This window comes from Melospiza georgiana, chromosome 27 (genome assembly GCF_028018845.1).
Source record: "Melospiza georgiana isolate bMelGeo1 chromosome 27, bMelGeo1.pri, whole genome shotgun sequence".
NCBI classification, from domain to species: domain Eukaryota; kingdom Metazoa; phylum Chordata; class Aves; order Passeriformes; family Passerellidae; genus Melospiza; species Melospiza georgiana.
The window spans coordinates 1,022,536-1,042,243 of NC_080456.1; the positions used below are offsets into that span (position 1 = coordinate 1,022,536).

The window sequence follows — 19,708 nt, forward strand, 5'->3', positions numbered from 1 at the left end:
GAATAAAAAGCCTTTCAGCCAAAAAAAACCTTTGCTATAAAAATGTGTGTTTGGGTCAAAAAGCCAGTTTTCACTGGGGGGAAAATAAACCAACAAAACCCCCCTGACCAATGCATGAAGAGATGGGTTGGCAAATCTCACAGGGACATACAGCTTCTTTAGAGACAACATCTCATCTCTTCTCTCCATCCTCCTCATCCTTTAGTCCTTCTCCTCTTTCCCTCTCCTGTTGTCTCATCTTGTTTCTTCTATCCTCCTCATTTTCATCTTGTCTCTCCTCATCTTCTCTTCCCAGGTGATTGTTTTCATGTGTGCTCCATCCCAACACCCCTCCAGCCTTTGTCCCCTGTTCTTTATCCATTCCCTTGGCGTGGAAATCCTGGGATTCTCCACTCACACACATTGCCTGCCACGCTGCACATTCAGCAGCTGATGCCACCTGCACTGCCAAGGCTGGGGGGCACCAGGCTGGCACCAGCTGTCTCCTTCCCAAAAAGGACCCAAACCTTTCCTCAGTGGAGATCACTGGATGCCAAAGGGCATTGGAGTGTTGGGCTGGCCCTGCGGAGAGAGACAGGGACACAGGGCCATGTCTCTGGGACAAGGGACAGGGACACAGGGCTATGTCTCTGGGACATGGGACTGAGACAAGGCACCTGCTGGGATCTGGGCCAGGGTGAAGGGACAAGGACAAGGTGATGGGGACTGGGACATACTTATGGGAACAGGGAGAGATGATGGGGACTGGGATGATGTGACTTGGACAATGTACTTGCTGGGGCCAGGAGATGGGAACAGGAAGGAGGTGCCTGCCATGACGATGAGAACCAGGACAAGGAAGCTGCTGAGGGTGTGGAGGTGGGAACAGGGATCAGGCACAGCCAGGGACAGAATCCAGGGGACCACAAGAAGGAACCCAGCAGAGCCCAGCATGGCCTTGGGGAGCATCTCCCAGCCTCAGTGCCTCTGCCCTGGCCCTGAGCTCTGCACCCAGCCCTCAGTGGTGCAGGCGAGCAGGGGGGCTCGGCGTGGCTCCCCATGATCCCACAGCAGTGCAGGCGAGCAGGGGGCCCCGGTGTGGCTCCCCACAAGCCCTCAGCAATGCAGGCGAGCACGGGGGCCCGGCATGGCTCCCCCCAAGCCCTCAGCAGTGCGGGCGAGCACAGGGGGCTCCCCCCAGGCTCTCAGCAATGCAGGCGAGCACGGGGGCTCGGCATGGCTCCCCCCGATCCCTCAGCAGTGCGGGCGAGCACAGGGGGCCCCGGCGTGGCTCCCCATAATCCCACAGCAGTGCAGGCGAGCACGGGGGCCCGGCGTGGCTCCCCCCAAGCCCTCAGCAGTGGAGGCGAGCACGGGGGACTCGGCATGGCTCCCCACAAGCCCTCAGTAGTGCAGGCGAGCACAGGGGGCTCCCCCTAAACCCTCAGCAGTGCGGGCGAGCACAGGGGGCTCCCCCCGAGCCCTCAGCAATGCAGGCGAGCACGGGGGGCTCGGCATGGCTCCCCCCGAGCCCTCAGCAGTGCAGGCGAGCACGGGGCCCCGGCGTGGCTCCCCCCGGGCGGCGGCGCTGCCGATCGGCTCCGCGGGGCCGGGAGCGCCGAGCGCGGGCAGCGGGCGCTCGGAGCCGGGGCCTCACTCCCACGAGCGGATGAAAGGCTCCCTGTCCAAGCGGCATTAGACGCGCTGCGAAGCCTCATTCCCGATCGGTCACGCTCCGAGGCGCAGCTGCAAAACCCCCTCCGGGAGCCCGGGATGCTCCGGGGGCTTTGTTCGGAGCAGCCCCGCTTCCCGGGGAACCGTGACAAGACGATGGGATTACGGCGCAGGAGAAATGAAATAAAATAAAACCCAACCTCGCTGGGACCACGCTGGCTGGGCGGAAAAACAAAGGGGACCCGCAAATTCCCCCGTGCTCCTGCCAGGAATGATGGCCCCACCTGGGCGGGGGGAAGGGGCGCGGAGAGGGCTTGAGGATTCCCAATGAGGCAGGGTGGATTTTGGGGGTGTCCCCTCCATTTCTGCTCCCAAATCCCAGCGCTGAGCAAGCGAGGAATAGGAGGAAAAACTTGCAGGCAAGTAAACCTTATGAGGAGGGGAAACCTTGCATGGAGGGAAAGCTTGTGAGGAAGGAAACTTCACAAGGAGGAAAACCTGCGAGGAGGTAAAGCCTTGAAAGGAAGGAAACTTCCAAGGAAGAAAACCTTGCAAACAGGAAAACTTGCAAGGAAGTAAAGCCTCAAAAGGAAGGAAACCTCCAGGGAAGAAAACCTTGCAAACAGGAAAACTTGCAAGGAAGTAAAACCTTAAAAGGAAGAAAACCTTGCAAGGAGGTAAAGCCTTGAAAGGAAAGAAACCTCCAAGGAAGAAAACCTTGCAGAGAGGAAAACTTTACGTGGAGAATAAACTTTGGGTGGGGGAAAATATCACAAAGAAGGAAAATCTCGCAAGGAAATAAAACCTTGCAATGAGGAAACCCTTAGGCAAGGAAGATCTTGCAAGGAAGGAAATACTTGAAGGAGGAAATCCTTTCAAGGAAGGAAACTCAATGTAGGAAAAGCCTTGTAGGGAGGAAAATTTTACAAGGAAAACCTTTGACAAGGAAGAAAATCATGCAAGAAGGAAAACCTTGAAGGAGAAAAACCTTCCAAGGAAGGAAACCTTGCAAGAAGGAAAACCTTGAAGGAGAAAAACCTTCCAAGGAAGGAAACCTCACAGGTTTGGAGGAAGAGAGCAGGTTGAAGGAGAGGTTCTGCACCTTCCTTCTGGGAGCAGCCCGGTCCCTCCTGGCACAGGGCCCGGCACGGTTTGGCTGAAGTTAATTGGGTTAGTGAGCGGCTAAAGGGCGTAGCTTGTCCGGGCGCCTGCTCCCTAATGAGCATCTCATTTGAATCTATGCAAAATAGCAGGGAGCATGGAGACATGCTAATTAAAGTGATTGCTGTTCGCTAATTAAGCAGCAATTCTCCTGCCCAAGAGGGTATTCTCATGCAAATGCGCTCAAGGAGGGGAAAACATCGCCCCAAAAATTGTACAGGGAGAAACTGCGATTTGGCACGGCCCCTGGTCTGCAAAACACCTTCATTATAATCCTCATTTTGAGTGTTTTTATCCCAAAAAACCATACTTGGCTCTCTTCTGTGCTGAGAACAATCCTGAAGCCTTCATCTTTTCCAGTGGCTGCCATAAATCAAGTCATTTAACTCCTCATCTGTGTCAACCCCCATTCTGTTTTATTTGGGGGTGTTTTCTTCAGATTATGGGATTTTTAATCTTCTGAGGATTTTTCTACTCTTCGTTTTCTTACTTTTTTTCCCCTTTCACACTTGTGGAAATAATGACGTCCTACAGGAAACCTCCTGAGGGATAAAATTAGGGCTGGTAAACACAGGGTAGTGCAGCGTTTTGGTCTCACAGGTTTGCCTGAAAACCATGAGATTTTATTTCAACTCTGGTTTTTCAGGGGGGTTTTAAGCTTATTTTTTCTTTATTTTTAAACATAGCAACTGTGTTTCTTTGCAGTCCATGTGGTGCTGAAGCCTTTCCTGGCGAAACTCTCCTTGGGATAAATCCCTTTCCAGCTACCACTTGTGGATGTGACCAAAACCCAGCAAATTCCCACAAAACAAGGCATGTTTGGCATATTTGGGTCCTTTTGGAAGGGGTCAACGGTTTGGGCACAGTATGAGCCCTTAATAAAGCCCCTTTTTGCTATTTTTAGCCCGAGTACGGGGTTCTTGGTGGCGTCATCTGGAGAAGGATGATGCATGGAGCATGTGTGGGGGCATTTCTGGAAAAAAGCAGAGCCACTCTCTCACTCCAGCGACAGTGAGCGCACAGCTGTTCGCGGAGTGGGAGCCGTGGGCTCCCCGGCGTGGGGGCCAGCGGGCGGGCACGGGATGACCCCGGGCGGCCGCGCAGGTGAGCGGCGCTCGGAGGGGGCACAGGGTGCCTGGTGTGTGTGACTGTCGCACACAGGTGACACACAGGTGGCGGGGCCGTGTGGGTGTGGGAGCGCGGCCGCCCAGGGCGGCACAAGCGGCCGGTCCGTGCGAGCGCAGGCAGCGGAGCGCGGTCACGGTGCCCGGTCACGCACACGAGGGCACTCCGGCCGGGTGCGCGGTGCCCGGTCCCGCCTTCCCCGTGCCGTGGGTGCCCAGTGCACCTGCTGCTCGGGGCTCCGTGCCGCGGGTCCCGGCTCACATGGACGCCTGGTCCCGGAGGTTCGGGAGCGCCGTGGCGCGGGTCCCGGAGGTTCGGGGCGCTGCTCCCGGCTCACACGGAGGCCCGGTCCCGGCAGTTCGGGCGCGCTGTGTGTCGCGGGTCCCGGCTCACACGGATGCCCGCTCCCGGCGGTTCCGGGCGCGGTACCCGGCTCACACGGACGCCCGCTCCCAGCGGTTCGGGGGCGCGGTCCCGCGGGTCCCGGCTCACACGGATGCCCGCTCCCGGCGGTTCCGGGCGCGGGACCCGGCTCACACGGATGTCCACTCCCCGCGGTTCGGGGGCTTGGTGCCGCGGGTCCCGGCTCACACGGATGCCGGGTCCCGGTGGTTCGGGTTGCGCTCTGCCCGGCGGCGCCCCGCGCGCACGTGCATCCCCTCCACCCCCCTCCCGTGCCCCTTAAAGGGCCCGCACCGCCCCGCTCGCCGCGCGCTCGGGCCGCGCTCACCGCCGCCCGCTCCCTCCCCTCCTCGGGCGGTGGGTCCGCCCGCGGGGCACCCGTGCTCCCCCGCACCGGCCGGCGTTGGTTCGCTCCGCGGGGCGGGGCGGGGCGGCGGCACCTCCCCCGACACGGGGCGCCGGTGGGAGCGGGGCGGGGAGCGGAGCGCGGGGGGAGATAAGCGGCGCCGAGCGGCCGGGCGGCGCTGGATGGAGGCTCCCGCCCGCCGGGACGCCCGCCCCAGCCTGGAATGTCCTGGCGAGCCGCCGCCGAGCGGCACCGGCACCAGGACCGGGACCAGGGAGGGGGCGCGGCGGAGAGGTAACGCGCGCGCTTCCCGCCGCCGGCGCGCGCTGATGGGGGCGCGGGCGGGCGCGCGCCGGGAGGGGCGAGCGCGGCTCCTCCGTGAGGGGCGAGCGGGCCCGGGGCGGCCGCAGGTGGCGGCGGCTGTCACCCCGCAGGGCTCGCCCGCTCCGCTGTGCGCCCTCGGTGCGCGGGGCTGAGCCGGTGCACGGCGCTCCGGGGAGCGGGACGAGCCCTCCGCGCTGCCCGGCTCTGATTTATGGTCTCATTTCGCACGGAACGCGCCTCCACTCCTCTCTATTTGTCATTTAAACGCTGCTCCGCTTGAAGGAGGTGCCGTAGGGGATGGGTTTGGGGTCGCGTCCAGCCTCTTAACCGCTTTAAAATGGTTAATCTCAATGTTTTTAACCTGTAAGGTCACTTTTCTCTGCAATTAGAGCGATGCAAAGTCAGTCCCTAAGGCACGAGGTGGTGTGTGATGCCTGAGGTCTCTGGCTGTAAAGCATCCTGACATCTTATCTCTGTTATTATTATTTTTATTGCATTAAGCTGCCTACCTTCTTAAAGCCACGCGATTCTTGAATTTTAAGTTACTTTCCCTTGCTTTATCTGTCTCTTTGCCAAAAGCAAATATAAATTATATAGTTCCTGACTTCTCATGGAAGAACTTTCCAGCCGTCTGTCCCATGCTTCCAATGCTGATGTTTTTTAAACCAAGAGGGATGTGTGTTTCAGCCGTGACACACTGTCGGGCAGAAAACAGGCAATGTTTATTTTGCTCCCGCCTCGTAACTGTGTAAAGGCTTGGTGAAAGGGTAAATGTGATGGCTTTATGTAGCTTTTTCTTTTTAATTATTATTTTACTGCTTTTCCCCCACTGCCTTGCTGCCTCTGGGAAGGAGCGGTCGCGCCGAGCCTGTGGCTGTAAAGCTGTCAGCTCTGAAGGGCTGTTTACTCAGCGAGCTGTATCTTTCACACATGCACCAGAAATACAATTTACCAACCCAAACACAGCCCCGGTCACCGCGGTGACGGGCAGCGTGGACGCTTTGCTTTTCTGGGGTTTTATCCTTCGTGGCCCGGCGTTTTCCTTGAACAAAGCAGGTAATCCTGGGGTGCTGGCGCTCCCAGCCGAGCTGTGGGGAGCCCGTTCGCTTTTTTCCTCATCTCCCCCGACCCGGGTGTTTTGACAGTCGCGATTTATGGGATGTACAGCCTGCCCGGAGCTGCTTTAAGGAGAAAAAGTGCTTTTGTGGTAGCGGTTGCTGCGGGCGACGGGCAGCTCCTTCTATATTCCAAAAATTCGCAGCGAACCTTTCCCGGCACAATTTCTTAATGCTTTTCTGTTGAACTTGATATTATTTGCCTTAATTACAGCCAGCATGCTTTTGTTCCACCAAATTAAAGTAGGTGTCGAGAGCATGAGTCAAACACGTTGAAACCAACCCCTGCTTTTTTGGAGCAGCTGCAGGCTTATCTTGTGGGGAGGACTTGGTAATGGAGTGATTAAAAAGAAATAAATATTTTTGACCTGTATCCCCTTTCCATAAGAAGAGGGAAACCTCTGACTGGCTTGGTCTCCATCCCAGAAAATCCTCAGGCTTGTGGGGAGACCCATGACTGTTGCTCAGAGCTGTTGAAAGCTGGACTCAGATAGAAGGTGGGATTCACCGAGTTACCTATCATGTTAAAAGGTATTTTTTTTTCCTCCTCAAGGGGTAGGAAGTGAGATGGGAACTGCTGCGGTGTGGAGGGATTAGTAACTCACCCGAGGATGAGCGGGATGTGGCTTTGTCGCCTGGATTAATGTGATTTACACCCTTAAGCTGCTCCAAGAGCTCGTAAACAGCCGTGCCCGTGTGTGCAAGGTGAAGTGTGGGCGGGCAAGCTCGGGTGCACCGCGGGAAGTACTTTGAAGGGCTGGGTTTTGCCCTCCTTCGTGCAATCTTGGTGATTTTTCATCTTTTTTTCTCTAGGCTTCCTCGTCCTTTTTCTGTAGTTTTCATCCTTTTTGCCCCCAAACTCTCTGTTCTTTGCCCCCCAAACCCCGACATAGTGGCAGTGGGATTTGCGCTGGCCCCCCTGTGTGCCCCCTCTGCTGGATCACTGGGCTGCTCTGGTGCTAAAATTCTTGGGTTTTACCCCAAAACTGAGGAGGGGATGGAAAAAAGCCTTGCAAGGAGAGGCCTGACTGCAGGGCAAGTCCCACCAGTGCTTTCATTATCTCAAGGTGTGCTGTAAGCCCATAAACGAGGCTCCTGCTTACTTTGGCTTGCTGGTGTGCCAGAGGAATAAGGCAGCTGTGCTCTGACTTCAGGTGATGTCACTTGAGGATTTTAACTGTCAGAGCTTAAAAATACCCTGGCTTGTTTAAAGACTGCTTCTGCAGATGTGGAAATGGGGAAGCAAAGCAGTGGATTGTGAGTGCACAGCCACGTCAGGCTCCAGCATCTCATAAATCCCTCTCTGCCTGTCCCACAGCAGAACTGCTCTGTCTGACAGGCCTCAGGTGTACCATGAGCAGGGCATTAATTGCTGGGTGCTCAAGATGAGGCACTGCCATGGGCTGCAGACCAACAAAATTAGTGCCAAAAAACTAACGGGGAAACACGATGATTAGTTAGTTTTGTGAATAAAGCTGTTTTCTGATGCCATGGTACAGTCACAGCACTTTCTCGTGTACGGTGTTGGTGTGCCTGGGTGTGCTGTGATTTCAGGTTGTTTGCAGGGCTGGGTGTGAGGAGCTGTGGGTCAGGGGCTGCTCTCTGGGTGTTTGTATGTGCACATGGAGTGAGCTGTATTGAGAAGGTTCCCTGTGAGCTGTTCTAGTTCTGTGTGTAAAAAGGCATTGAGCTTCACCTGGATTTCCCATATCCCCCACCAAACCCACTCTTCACACCTGCTCCAAGAGCTCCTTTACCTCCTCTGTTTCTGCCAGTCTTTGAGCCTGTGGTGGAACCTCCTGCTCTGCATTTTCCTCATTCTCATGTCCACAGATGTGACTCTGGGTGGGTTTCATTGCAGTGCTGTGGCTTGGCACACAGTCCTATCCAAAATGACATGGGACTGTGGCGAACCCGTTGGTGAGATTTCAAACTTTGGGTTTAGTACCAGAAACTCTTGGATTGAGCAGGTTTTGACCCACAAACCTACTGAGATTGATTATCTCAGGTAATGTTTTTTTATGGAATCGCTTTAATTGGTGACTTGGAAATTGAATGTCTTTTGTTATTTGTATAAATTAATTGATACTGTAAACTTGCCCTTTGTACACAGAGTCAGGTTTTTGTCTCCTGCCTTGCTTGTGAGTGGCTCCCTTGAGCCGAGTTCTGCCCCTGCCTCCTCCCTGCAGTGGTCTGCTGTCAGTTCTCTGGTTCTTGGCTTTTCGGTGGGCTGGGGAGCTTCAGAACCAATTTCCGTCTACAGCTGGGGTGAGACTGAGCTAGAAACTTTGTTTCAAGTGGAACGGGTCAATTTCCTGGAAATTTCCTCCTTAAATGGGAATTTGCAGCTTGCCTTGCAATCCTGACTCTCAAGCTGGTACTTGGGCACCAAACTGTGTTCTCCGTCCACTATTTTGCTATTTTGACATATTTTGTTCATTTGGACCTATTTTGTTGTTTAGGCTGGTACTTGGTTGGTTCTCCAGGTGTTTTCCTACTCACTTTCTGCTCTCCTAGAGGCCTCCCTGAGCAAACCCTGCTGTTGTGTGTCCCCTTGTCCTGCATTATTTGCTCTGGGATGGTGTTTGTCTTTGACAAAGTCAGCAAAAACCTCTTTGCTGTGTCACTTTGGCTAGTGCGAGGTCTCCAACTATGCTGGCCCAAGAATTTCTAGACTAGCTAGTTTCCTGTGTGTGTACATGTTCACTTTTTTCAGTTGAGTGTTCTTCCAGTGATTTCCTTGGTAGATGGCTCAGTACAGCTTCCAGTGTGTCAGAGTTTTCCACTTGTGCTCCCTAGCTCGCTTCTCCCTCTTTGCTGGGGATGATGATTCTCATTGACAGCCACCACTTTAGGGGAGCTGCTTGTTCAGCCCAGTAAGGGATTGAGCCTTGCACATCCACACCACCTGCCATTTCCATTAAGCCCAAACTCATTCTTTCTGTGTGAAAAATATCTGCTGTCTTTCAACAGGAGGGAAAACAATCATGTAAGGTGGGTTGTTTTCCCATTTTCCATACCTATGAGATGTCTTGGAGCTCTTCTAGCCAGGTGGGACTCTATTTTTTTTCTTTTTTCCCCGCTTTTTTCCCCCTCCCCAGCTGCTTGGGCGCAGTTTCACGTTTCAGCTCCCTCTGAGGGCTGGCTGCTGCAGGAGGTGGCAGGTACATTCCTGCCTCTTCCCTGCTGCGGGAATCCAGTGCTGGAGCAGCCCCAGGGGAGTGACTCCAGCTAACCCTTCAGAAAAAACAAAAAATACCCAGGCCCCAAACTTTCCTGGATCTTGCCCTGCAGTTATAGAGTTGTTAAATCTTCCTCTTGGATGACTGGGATTGCCCTGAGGGGCTGGAGGGGGGATGGCCCCTTTTGGCAGCACTGGCTTCCAAATTGGCTTTGCTGTCTCCTGGTCCTGTGTGCTCGCTCTGCCGCTCAGCCAAGGGTGGGTGCCTTCAGAGAGGGAGGGGATCTGGCCTGGAAATGCCCATTTGAACCAGTCAGCTCACAGAAAGAGCATGGAAAAAGGATAAAATAATTCCCTAAAGCTCAGAGTGAGCAAGACCAGCTTGGCTGGGATGTTGCCATGAGTTTGGCAGCAGGAGGGAGCTGGGGCAGGGAAGGAGAAGGAAACTGAGACCATCCCCTTGGCATGGCTGAGCTGAGAGGTGAAGCCACACCCTCGGCCTCACCTGTCTCTCTGATCACGTCTGTGATTTATACCCTGGGTTCTGCTGTTTAGTTTCCCCACAGACTCCAACCATTGGATCTGATAATGAACCAAGTGGTTGAGTCTTATTTGTTTAATTCAAAGAGCAGTTTAATGCTTCCTTCCTTGCAGTCTGTGGAGTCTCTGCCTTGCAGCCCGTGGTTTTCTTTGCAGTAAACCTATAAAATACCAAGACAAGGACTAAAAGGCTTGAGTTGTGAGCAGCTTGTCATTGAAACAGTCTTGGCAAAGAGGCTGAGCACCACAAATTCACATTTTTGGAGGGGTTCACAGGTGTTTTGTCTCTGCAAAGGTGTATGAGGGTTGTGTTGCCTGTCAAGCCTTCCCTGCCAGCTCTCCTTCTGTGTGCTGGTGAGCCCTGGGCATCGAGGGCTGCCAGCTCCAGCCAGAGGGGAGCTCTGGGGAGCTTCTTGGCCCCCCTTAATCTTAGATGAAGAACAGCCAGATCCTGAATGTCTCTGTAATCGCTCTGTGGCATCTGCTGAAGCACCAAAGTGCAGACATGCTGGCCATGTCCAGCCTCCTGGAGTTGCTGTTATATTCTCTGTAGACACCTTCTAGCTGGAGATGTTCCTGCAGGGGGATGGGATGGCACCAGGGGGTTTTGTTTCCCAGTCCCCAGTGAGTTAAAGAAACCATTTATGGTTTCTTTCTGAGTAAAAGGCCTCACTCTAAAGAAACTTGCAATAAATTAATCTTTTTTCCATGCCAGTTTGGATGGTGAAGACCCAGGTGACTGTTCTTCTCCTGGGGAACAAAAACAATGGAAAGGGGACAGTTCATGTGGCCCCTTCTGAAACAAACAGTGATTGTTTGGAGTAGAAATGCCCAGCTTGCTTCCAGACCAATCCACTTGAAGTTACTGCAGACAGGTGGTATGTTTTCAGTTTTTAATTTCTTTTTTCTTTTTTTTTTCCTTGCTTGTTGTTAGTGGAGAGCTGATAGATCGGCCCAAATAAGGCCATGAGCAAGGCTGGCCATTTCCAGGAGGATCCACAGACAGTCAGTGCATGACTTGTTGCCTTTATCTCTGAGATCAGGAGATTCCTTTGCAGTGATGGATTAATCCACCCTTGAGTGAATAATATAACTGAGAACAAGTAGGAGCCAGCGCTCCAAACAGATGATTTGTTCAGTACGTGTGTGCCTCCCCTCCCCCTCTGAAAAGCATCTTTCTTCACCGTTTCATTCAGCCTGTTGAAACCTCCCAGCAACCTGTGTCTGCCCCAGCCCTGCCAGGATGGGGCTGTGCCAAAGGCCTGTGCTCCCAGGTGCAGGGAAGATCAACCAGGATGGAGAGAAGGAGCCCGTGGGCTGCTGGGCTGTGATGTCACCTGTCTGCTCTGGCCATGACATCACCTGTCTGCACGTCCTGGCTGTGGGTGAGAGTGTTGGTGCTGGCACCGGCCTGGGCTGAGCTTGCACAGCTCTGTCCCTGCTGGCAGTGACTGTAGCCCTGGGTGAGCTTGCACAGCTCTGGTCCCTCCCTGGCAGTGACTGTACCCCTGGGTGAGCTTGCACAGCTCTGGTCCCTGCTGCAGTGACTATACCCCTGGGCTGAGCTTGCACAGCTCTGTCTCTGCTGGCAGTGACTGTACCCTGCTGGCAGTGACTGTACCCCTGGAGTGAGTTTGCACAGCTCTGGTCCCTCCCTGGCAGTGACTGTACCCCAGGGTGAGCTGGCAGTGACTGTACCCCTGGGTGAGCTTGCACAGCTCTGTCCCTGCTGGCAGTGACTTTGGCAGCTCATATGCTGGGTCTTGTTGCTTTAACATCTTGGAATGCATCAGGAGCATGGACTGCTCCTGTTGATAGGCTCCAAGAAGGTGTGAGATGCCTTGCACAGCTCTGGTCCCTCTCTGGCAGTGACTGTGCCCCCAGGGTGAGCTTGCACAGCTCTGGTCCCTCCTGGCAGTGACTGTACCCTGCTGGCAATGACTGTACCCTGCTGGCAGTGACTGTACCCCTGGGTGAGCTTGCACAGCTCTGTTCCCTCTCTGGCAGTGACTGTCCCCAACATGAGGCAGCGGGCTCTGCATCCAGGAGAAGCTGTGTAGAGGAGCTGGAATATTGGCACTGGGGGAGTGAACTCACTGGACACAAGGGGATGGCAGTGGGTGGCTTTGAACAGAAATAAGAAATAAGATATTTAGGAAGATGGTTCTTCAGTTGTGCCAGGGCAGAGCTGTAACTCATCAGCAGAACCACAGCTTCTGGAGATGTCCTAGAGCTGGACACCAAGGGCTTAAGTGACACATGGACAGTCCTTGTTAGCACACCCCCAGTATAGGAGACAAGGCTGGAAGGGAGTTGTGCAGCTACAGCAGTGGAATTCATGTAGTGAGATCTGTTACCATCCCTGTGGATACGCTGGAATAATTCTCTGGCAGCTCATATGCTGGGTCTTGTTGCTTTAACATCTTGGAATGCATCAGGAGCATGGTCTGCTCCTGTTGATAGGCTCCAAGAAGGTGTGAGATGCCTGGGGCTCCTGCTGCTCAGGGACCCCCCCAGGCAGTCACAGTCTTACTGAGAAAAGCTTTGATAGCTCAAGGTCAAGTTGGTGAAAGTCTCCAGCTTTGGGAACTTTTCCCCAAAGCTTTCCTTGCTTTTCCCCACAGCTTTCCTTGCTTTTCCCCACAAGCTTTCCTCGTGTCATGAGTGCCAGCAGCCTTGCCTTGATCCCATTCTCTTGGGGTGTGGGATTGGAAGCATTGGTGGCAGCTTTCAGCTGCGTTTTGGAGAGTTTCTGTGCTCTGTGGGGTGAAGATAGCCCATTTAAAATGGCATTCTCCCTCTGGAGAACGGGCTCTGCTGCTGTTGGCTGTACATAATTTCTGGGAGCTGAGGAGTTTTGCTGTGTAATGTTCCAACTGCATGTAGATTAAATGTATTGCGGAGTCAAAATAAACAATAGCATGTGGTTTTCCTTTGTTCCCCCCCTTCCCCGCAATGAGAGTTCACAAAAGTTCTTGAATTAGGGCTCTGCGTGCCATACGCTCAAGCGTAGGCTCAAATTTTCATAAAGCTTGCTGAGGGCTGTTACTGCTGGGGAGCACTTTCTCCTTTGGGATGGCTTTGGAAATGTCTTTGTTTCTCAGGAGCTTTTTCTGAAGGTGTGTTTTAGTGCAGCACTCGGATGCTTGCTGCCTTAAATGCTTTGCAGTGACAATATATTGCAGCTTGATGGAGATTTGAGACTCCTCTAATAAAATGCAAGAGAAGGAGGAAAACCCCGAGGGTTTTTTGGAACAGAAGATGTTTTCTGTTCCTGCCACTAATCTCTGTTGCAGAATGAAATAGGAATGTATACTTTAAATCTCTGTCAGGGTGTAGAAGGAAGCTGGCAACGGATGTAATCAAAAATGTTATTATCAAAACTCTCTAAGTATGTTGAAATTTCAAACTTAATGATATAATTTTAAATTCAGCTATTCAGACTGAGGCATCGTTTTGGGGTGCAGATTGCACTTCCAAATTGTGCATCAAGATGGACCAGAGAGGGCTTTGAAGCAGACTGTAGGTAGTGGGTACTGCAGTGGAATGGCTGGAGTCTTCAGCCCTGTGATTTCCAGTGACTGGGGTGGCAGCATTAAATTGAGGTGTGGTTTTCTAGATTAAGGACTTTGTGGCTGAGCATTTAAAAAAGGGTCCAGTTTCCAAGTTAGCATTTTTCCTAATTAGTGCGTTTGCCGTGGCTTGTACGTAACCAGCACGTGTAGAAAGTGTACGTGTTCAGAGTTTGTCTGAAACAGCTCTGGGCACAGTGAACACAAGAAAGCACACCAGATCTGATGTGCAGCAGCAAAGACTCTACCTAGTGAAAAAGGAGACAGAAAGTTTCCAGCCTTAGACTTGGAATAAGGGAACTGTGAGTAACCTTCACCCTTGTGACCCTTCAGCCTCAAGCGGAGAGGCTGCAGGTTTGAGGATGCAGAAGAAGCTCAAGTCCTTCTCTGAGCCAAAGGTGTGAAGCTGTTTATTTTCACTGGGACAATGTATATATTGCAGGAGGCAGATGCTCGCCTGCTTAACCCAAGCACTCTCTGCTTATCTGGGCTCTGGCGAGTGTACAAGTGTTGTCCCTTCTAATCCCCCAACATTAAACAGTCCAGGCACCTTTCCCTGGCTGAGCCTGGGACTGCTTTAAAAAACACACAGAGAGAAGCCAACAAGAAAGAAACATTTGCTTTCTTTGCCAAGTTTAAATGAAGACTAATGCCGTGGTGCTGCTTAATCTTGTTTTTCTTGCTATCTGATGGATGCTAACGTGGGATGGAATCAATCCCGGCAGCCGGTTATCTTTGCAGGGCCCCCATGTTGCTGAGCTCGGCATTCGAGTCTCGTGGGGGAGTTGATTTGCTATGAAGAGTCTGGAAATTTCTTCCTACGTGGTGAAGCTGTGGCTGGGGCATCCATCTTCCTTTGGGAAGGTGTCTCCAGGAATCGCCAGCCTGCTGTTGGACGTCCAAAGAGAAATCCTGTTCGGCAGAGCGGGATGTGTCTGAGCGAGTGAGAACAGGGCACAGTCAGGTGAACCTGGCGGAAATTTCTCCCTGGTCCCTGTGATGAAACTCAACTCCTTTCCTATCAGTCACTCGTGTTTGAACTGGTTCTGCTGGGAGCAGCTGCCATGGCCCCGATTTGCAGGAGGAGGTTTGGGCTCTGACTCACGACCTGCCACTGTGAGGGTGCTGCCCTGAGTGCCCCCAGCCCTGGGCAGGGGTCCCTGCTGCTGGCTGGGCTGGGCTTGGCTGCAGTGAGTGGAGCAGGAGGGCTGCAGGAGCCAAACCCTCAGGCCAGAGCTTCTTGATGACTGCTGGATCAAGGCTCTCCTTGGCTCTGCTGGCGTGAGGAAGGAGGCGGGAAGCTACACCGGTGCTGGGTTGTGCAACACCACTGAGCAAAGCCAGCCCAAAGCCTCCCTCTCTTTCCCCCGTGTTCCACTATCCCTCTCCTTGCCTGGGAGCCAGGTTGGTTTGTTGTAGCAAACCTGGCCTGACCAACACAGTTTTTAATTTCTTTTTCTGCTGAGCTGCTGCTTTTATCTGGGCCTGAGGCAAAGGGGCTCCTTTTGCTAAGCAATATTGTCAGTTGTGTCAGGATTCCTTCCCTCGAGGTGAAGAAGTGCAGGAGTGTGCGTTTGCCAGAGAGCTCGGACTTCAATTTTGAAACCAGGTTTGGTCTTTTGAGCATGGGGGAAGGGAGGGGAGGAGAGCAGTAAAACTGAATTACTGTAAGGCTGGAGGATGGATTGTGTGAAGGCTTGTTTTAATCGGGGGAGGAAAGGCCGGGGTCTTTCCTGCTCTCTCCCTCAGCTGTCCCTGGTTAGCTGGTTTGCTTTTTAATAAGCATTGTTCTGCCTGGAGCCTGGGTCCAGCAGCAGGGAGTGTTGGCATTGCCTGTGACAGCGTGTGGACAGCTGTAACAAGGGGGGAAGCAGTGACTTGGAGTGCAGGGCAGCACTTTTGTGTAGAAAGCAGAGCCCAGATGGGTCTGTTGCTGCAGCCTGAGCACAGTTCCAGCACGGTGAATTCTGAGGTGCCTAACGACTGTGCTGTAACACAGGCTTGGCTCTCTGCTTCCAGTGCACCTCCCATATCCTGCAGCCATGAGTTCACAGGCTCCTAATTGCCTATGATGTAAGACAGCAGTAGATGAGGTTGCTATAAATTCTGGCTGCAGGTGTGGATTTAATGGCTGTGCTTCCCTTTAAGGGCTCACGGATAGCATGGATCCCTGCAAGTTACAACAGAGCGACTTGGACTGGGGGTAGCACAGCTAAAAGAACCCATTTGTCTGCGTTTTTAGAGCTCTCGCTTGCTGGAGGCTACCAAAGGACGAGGTGTCAGTGTTCATCTGGAATTGCCTGGGGAATGAGCTTGCTGTCCTCTAACAGAGCTCAGCCATGGTTCTAATTCTTTCCATCAATGTTCTCTCAGGGCTAAACCACCCAGGTGAGAGAATGTCACTGGAAGGGGACCTTTGGGCAGCTTGTGTGGACACAAGCACCTTTGTCTGAGAGTATGGCAGCTTTTTCTGATGACCAGTGCAGGACTCTGGTTCTTCTAGTCCTTTTTATTTTTTATTCATGCTGGATTCTGGTTTTAGAAACCATAGACAAATAATAATCATGGGTGATGGTCCTTGACATGCACAATGCAAACTTTTTGGAGGGGAAAAATCCACCCCCTGAGGCAGTTACTCCAGCTTGCTGTGGTGTGTGCACCTGTAGCTTGGATAATTAGGATGGTGAGTTCCCTAGCTCCCTTGAGAAAAGGGGCATGGCTCACTTGCAGTTTGGTTTTGTATATTTTTCTTCATTTTTGCACACATTCTTGCAGCCCAGGGTTTATTCAACATAGCAGGGTGTTGCTTCATGAGTTGAGCTGAGGCCTCACGCTGTTCAAGTGCTAAGTTCCTGTTCTTGGATGTCCATTCCCAGCCCCTCCTTTGGGCTGGTGCTCCAGGACTGCATGGGGAGCTGAAACTGCTCCCTCATCCAGGTGAAAACCGAACCTCATTTTTCCTCTGGCTGAGTTTTCAGCTGGATCTGCCAGCAGATCTGACTCACTTGCTGGCCGCAGGATCCCTGCTGCAGATAGGGGAGTGCAAGCCAGGTCCTGAAGGAAGGTGTTGCTGCCCTCCTCGGCAGCGGCCCATCTTTAAACTGGCTGAAAAACGGGTTGCGAAATCTCATTCTTGCTAAAAACCAGAGCTGGAGAAGGAAAGCAGGCGCCTCTCTCCGAGGCTGAGGCCAGCCCGAGGAAGGAGGGGAGGGGTCTTGGCCCAAGGACCCTTGCAGGGACATGACTGAAGGCAGCAGAGCTGGCACAGGTGTCCCTTCAGTGGAATGGCACAGGTGCTGAGCTAAATGTGGGGAAGAAAGTGGAAATATGAGGCAAAGTAGTGCCGAGGCAGGAGAGATAAAGATAGGGGAGATCTGGGGGGGGGGGCTCGAAGAGCGAAGGGTGAGAATTTTGTATGTATTTGGCCTAGTGTGATAGAACTGTTAAACTAATGATACCCTTAGCTCCCTTGGGGGCTGAAAGCCCTGATTTAGGCATTTAAGCATAATTGCAGCCCAGCAGAACTATGTATCAGGCTAATGCTCTGTTCTCTGGCTTCCCCGAGGCCAGAGGAGGCAGGAGCCATTCCCACTTCATTAGTGTGGCAGCAGGGGGACTGTCTCAGCTCCTTTGCTGAAGTTAATAATAAAATTAAACTAATTGTTATGCCTGTTTGTGGAGAGGAAAGTGTGGCTTCTGGGATGATTTATTTATTTTTCTCCTGATGCCTGTCTCGCTGTGACCGGTGTAGGAATGGCAGGATGGGAGCCCCAGCTCTCCCCCCTGGGAGCACAGATGTGTCTCGGGAGCAGAGTCGTGACTCGGGAGTGTTTTCAGCTCTGTGTGCTGAGGCACAGTACACAAACTGTTAAATTTCCTTCCCTCAGCTCCCAGATCCATTCCTCCAGTCCATGCCAAAGCATGCGTTCTTCTATCAAGACCATATGTACGCCAGGACCAAGGTTCTAAAGTCAAGGTGTTTTTGAAATATTGGAGTGCAAATTAAGGATCTGAGTAATCTTAACTGTCTTCTAAAAAAAAAAAAAAAAAAAAATACTCTATCAGCCTCACGTATAACTCAAAAGATTAATGGAAGGCTAAACTTTGATCCAAGTCCAACAGCTGATACCAACCATGAGACTTTCCAGGCCTGGAATCAAAATAGAAAAATCCAATAAAAAATGTCTCCTTCTGCATCTTTGAGGCACACAGCCTCTTGGCCATGGTTTGGGCTATTACTGCTATTTTTTCCTCAGTTTTGCTTAACCTCTTCTTGTGTCACCTTTGTCCTGTGCCACTGGACCTTACCTAGAGCAGTTTGAGTAAATTAATGACAATATTTAGGGTGTTTGATAGCTTGGTAGGAAACACATCTGCCTGATTATTGAGAAAGACCAGCAGGATGTGAGATCCCCTGTCCTCTCTGGGGCTCAGTCACTGTCTCGTTTGCTCAGCACTGTTTGTTTTTCCTGCCATCTGCCACCCGAGCAAACACTTGCTCTGTATTTTGATAAAAATATCAACTTTCAGGTCTTTAAGGTCCCTTCCAATTCAAGCCATTCTGTGAACAGTGATGTGTCATTAGAAATTCCTGCACAATTGATAAGGGACTTTAGCCTCAGAGTTGTTCTTTGGATTCATCACTGATTCATGAGGGGTTAAATGGTGTGAAGCAAGAAAAAAGCTTCATGCAAGGCTGCTTATAAAAATAAATGTTACCTAAAAAGAGGTAAAAATACCAATTGAATCCTTAGTGGGAATTGGCATAGGAAGCACTTGGATCTGGCTTAGCCCTGGTGGGTATGGGCAGAAATGTGGAGGCATTACTGAAATCCAAGCTGAGCATTGCAAAGTTTGAGCAACTGTAATTTCTCTCCTTTATTCAGGAGATCCTTATCCCTCTGATAAGGATCTGGAGGGTGCACTTTCATTTGTTTAAAATGCAATAAATAAATATGAACAGAACATCAAAGGGTGCTTTTTCTTGTAATTTTTTTAGTGCCTCTCCCCTCAGTGTTTCTGTGAATCCCTGGGCGTCCGTTTCATTGTGTTTGACCCGTTTGTGTCTCTCAGCTTGGTTTATAGGGTTACTGTCAGCAAACTGATTTTTCTGGGGTTTTCCCTTTCACATGTTTTTTTTTTTTTTTGGGCATTAAGAAAATCCCAGGCGTATGGGACTGTTCGGCAGAGTTCTGTGTGTTTCCTAAAAGCACATGGAAAATCCCTTTGAAGAATGTAATTTTATTGCTTACACTCACAAAATCCTCTCTTTGGTGATGCCATAATTCCAACACAAATGCTTAATTACGGTATTTTTTTACAAAATCCCCGACCCTTCTGTAGCTGCCTGGCTCCTTATCTCAGGCACTCGGCTTCCTGTGATTTAGTAGCACACAAACTGCAGCTCCAGTGCTCGAGGTGGAGAGGGGTAAAACGGGAGCACTTGAATGTTTTCTGCCCAAGCTGTGATTACAGCCCGGCGTTTCCCGGCGCTCGAGCCTTCTCTTCGGAGTGTAATTAGGAACACATTGATTCTTATTGCAGCTGGCAGCTGCTCGCTATTGCCTTTTTCAGCTTCTGACCCCCATAGTCCCGCTGACCTTTCCTGGGGTTAGTCGTAGGCCCTTTTCATTGTGATGGGCTCGAAGTGGCTCATGTGGAGTTGATTATTTCCTTGCTTGTCTGGCCTTTTTGGTGCCATAACTCCAAGTCACTTCCATTTTTTTCCCCTGCTTTTGGCTGACCACAGTGAAAGGAAATGCTTTTGCTGGCGACAGGATCGGTTTGCACGCTTGACTGACTCGATTGAGACCCTGAAAGGGGGGGAGGGGGAGGGTAATGAACACTGTAGGTGCTGCATTTGCTTTTTAAAGGTTGATGTTAATGATTGAGTGGTCATTAGGCATTCATAAAAATGAGGCTTCGTTGCCTTTTGGCGCTCGGAGCCGCGCGGGTTGGCATTAGGGGCGCGTCTGTCGCATCCCGCGGGCAGCGGTGGGTGCGGAGCCTCCGCTGTCACCTGCGTGGTACCATCCCCTCCTGGGCTGTCCCATCCCCGGAGCGCTCCGCTGTCACCTGTGCAGCAGCACCGGGCTGTCCCATCCCCAGAGCGCTCCGCTGTCACCTGCGTGGTACCGCCGGGCTGTCCCATCTCTGGAGTGCTCCGCTGTCACCTGTACAGCACCACTGGGCTGTCCTGGCCCCGTCACCTGCGCGGTACTGCCGGGCTGTCCCAGCCCCGGAACGCTCCACTGTCACCTGCGTGGTACCGCCGGGCTGTCCCATCTCT

At 52.2% G+C, this 19,708-nt stretch overlaps 1 protein-coding gene across 1 annotated transcript in view; it reads left to right on the top strand.

The window, feature by feature from the left end:
* The first annotated feature begins 4,862 nt into the window (after positions 1 to 4,862).
* The window catches only part of CDON (cell adhesion associated, oncogene regulated), a 59,931-nt gene continuing 45,085 nt past the window's right edge, over positions 4,863 to 19,708 (top strand). The window contains exon 1 of the mRNA XM_058041194.1: positions 4,863 to 4,981. The gene's annotated coding sequence lies outside the window, so the exon portion shown is untranslated. The remainder of the gene's footprint in view (positions 4,982 to 19,708) is intronic.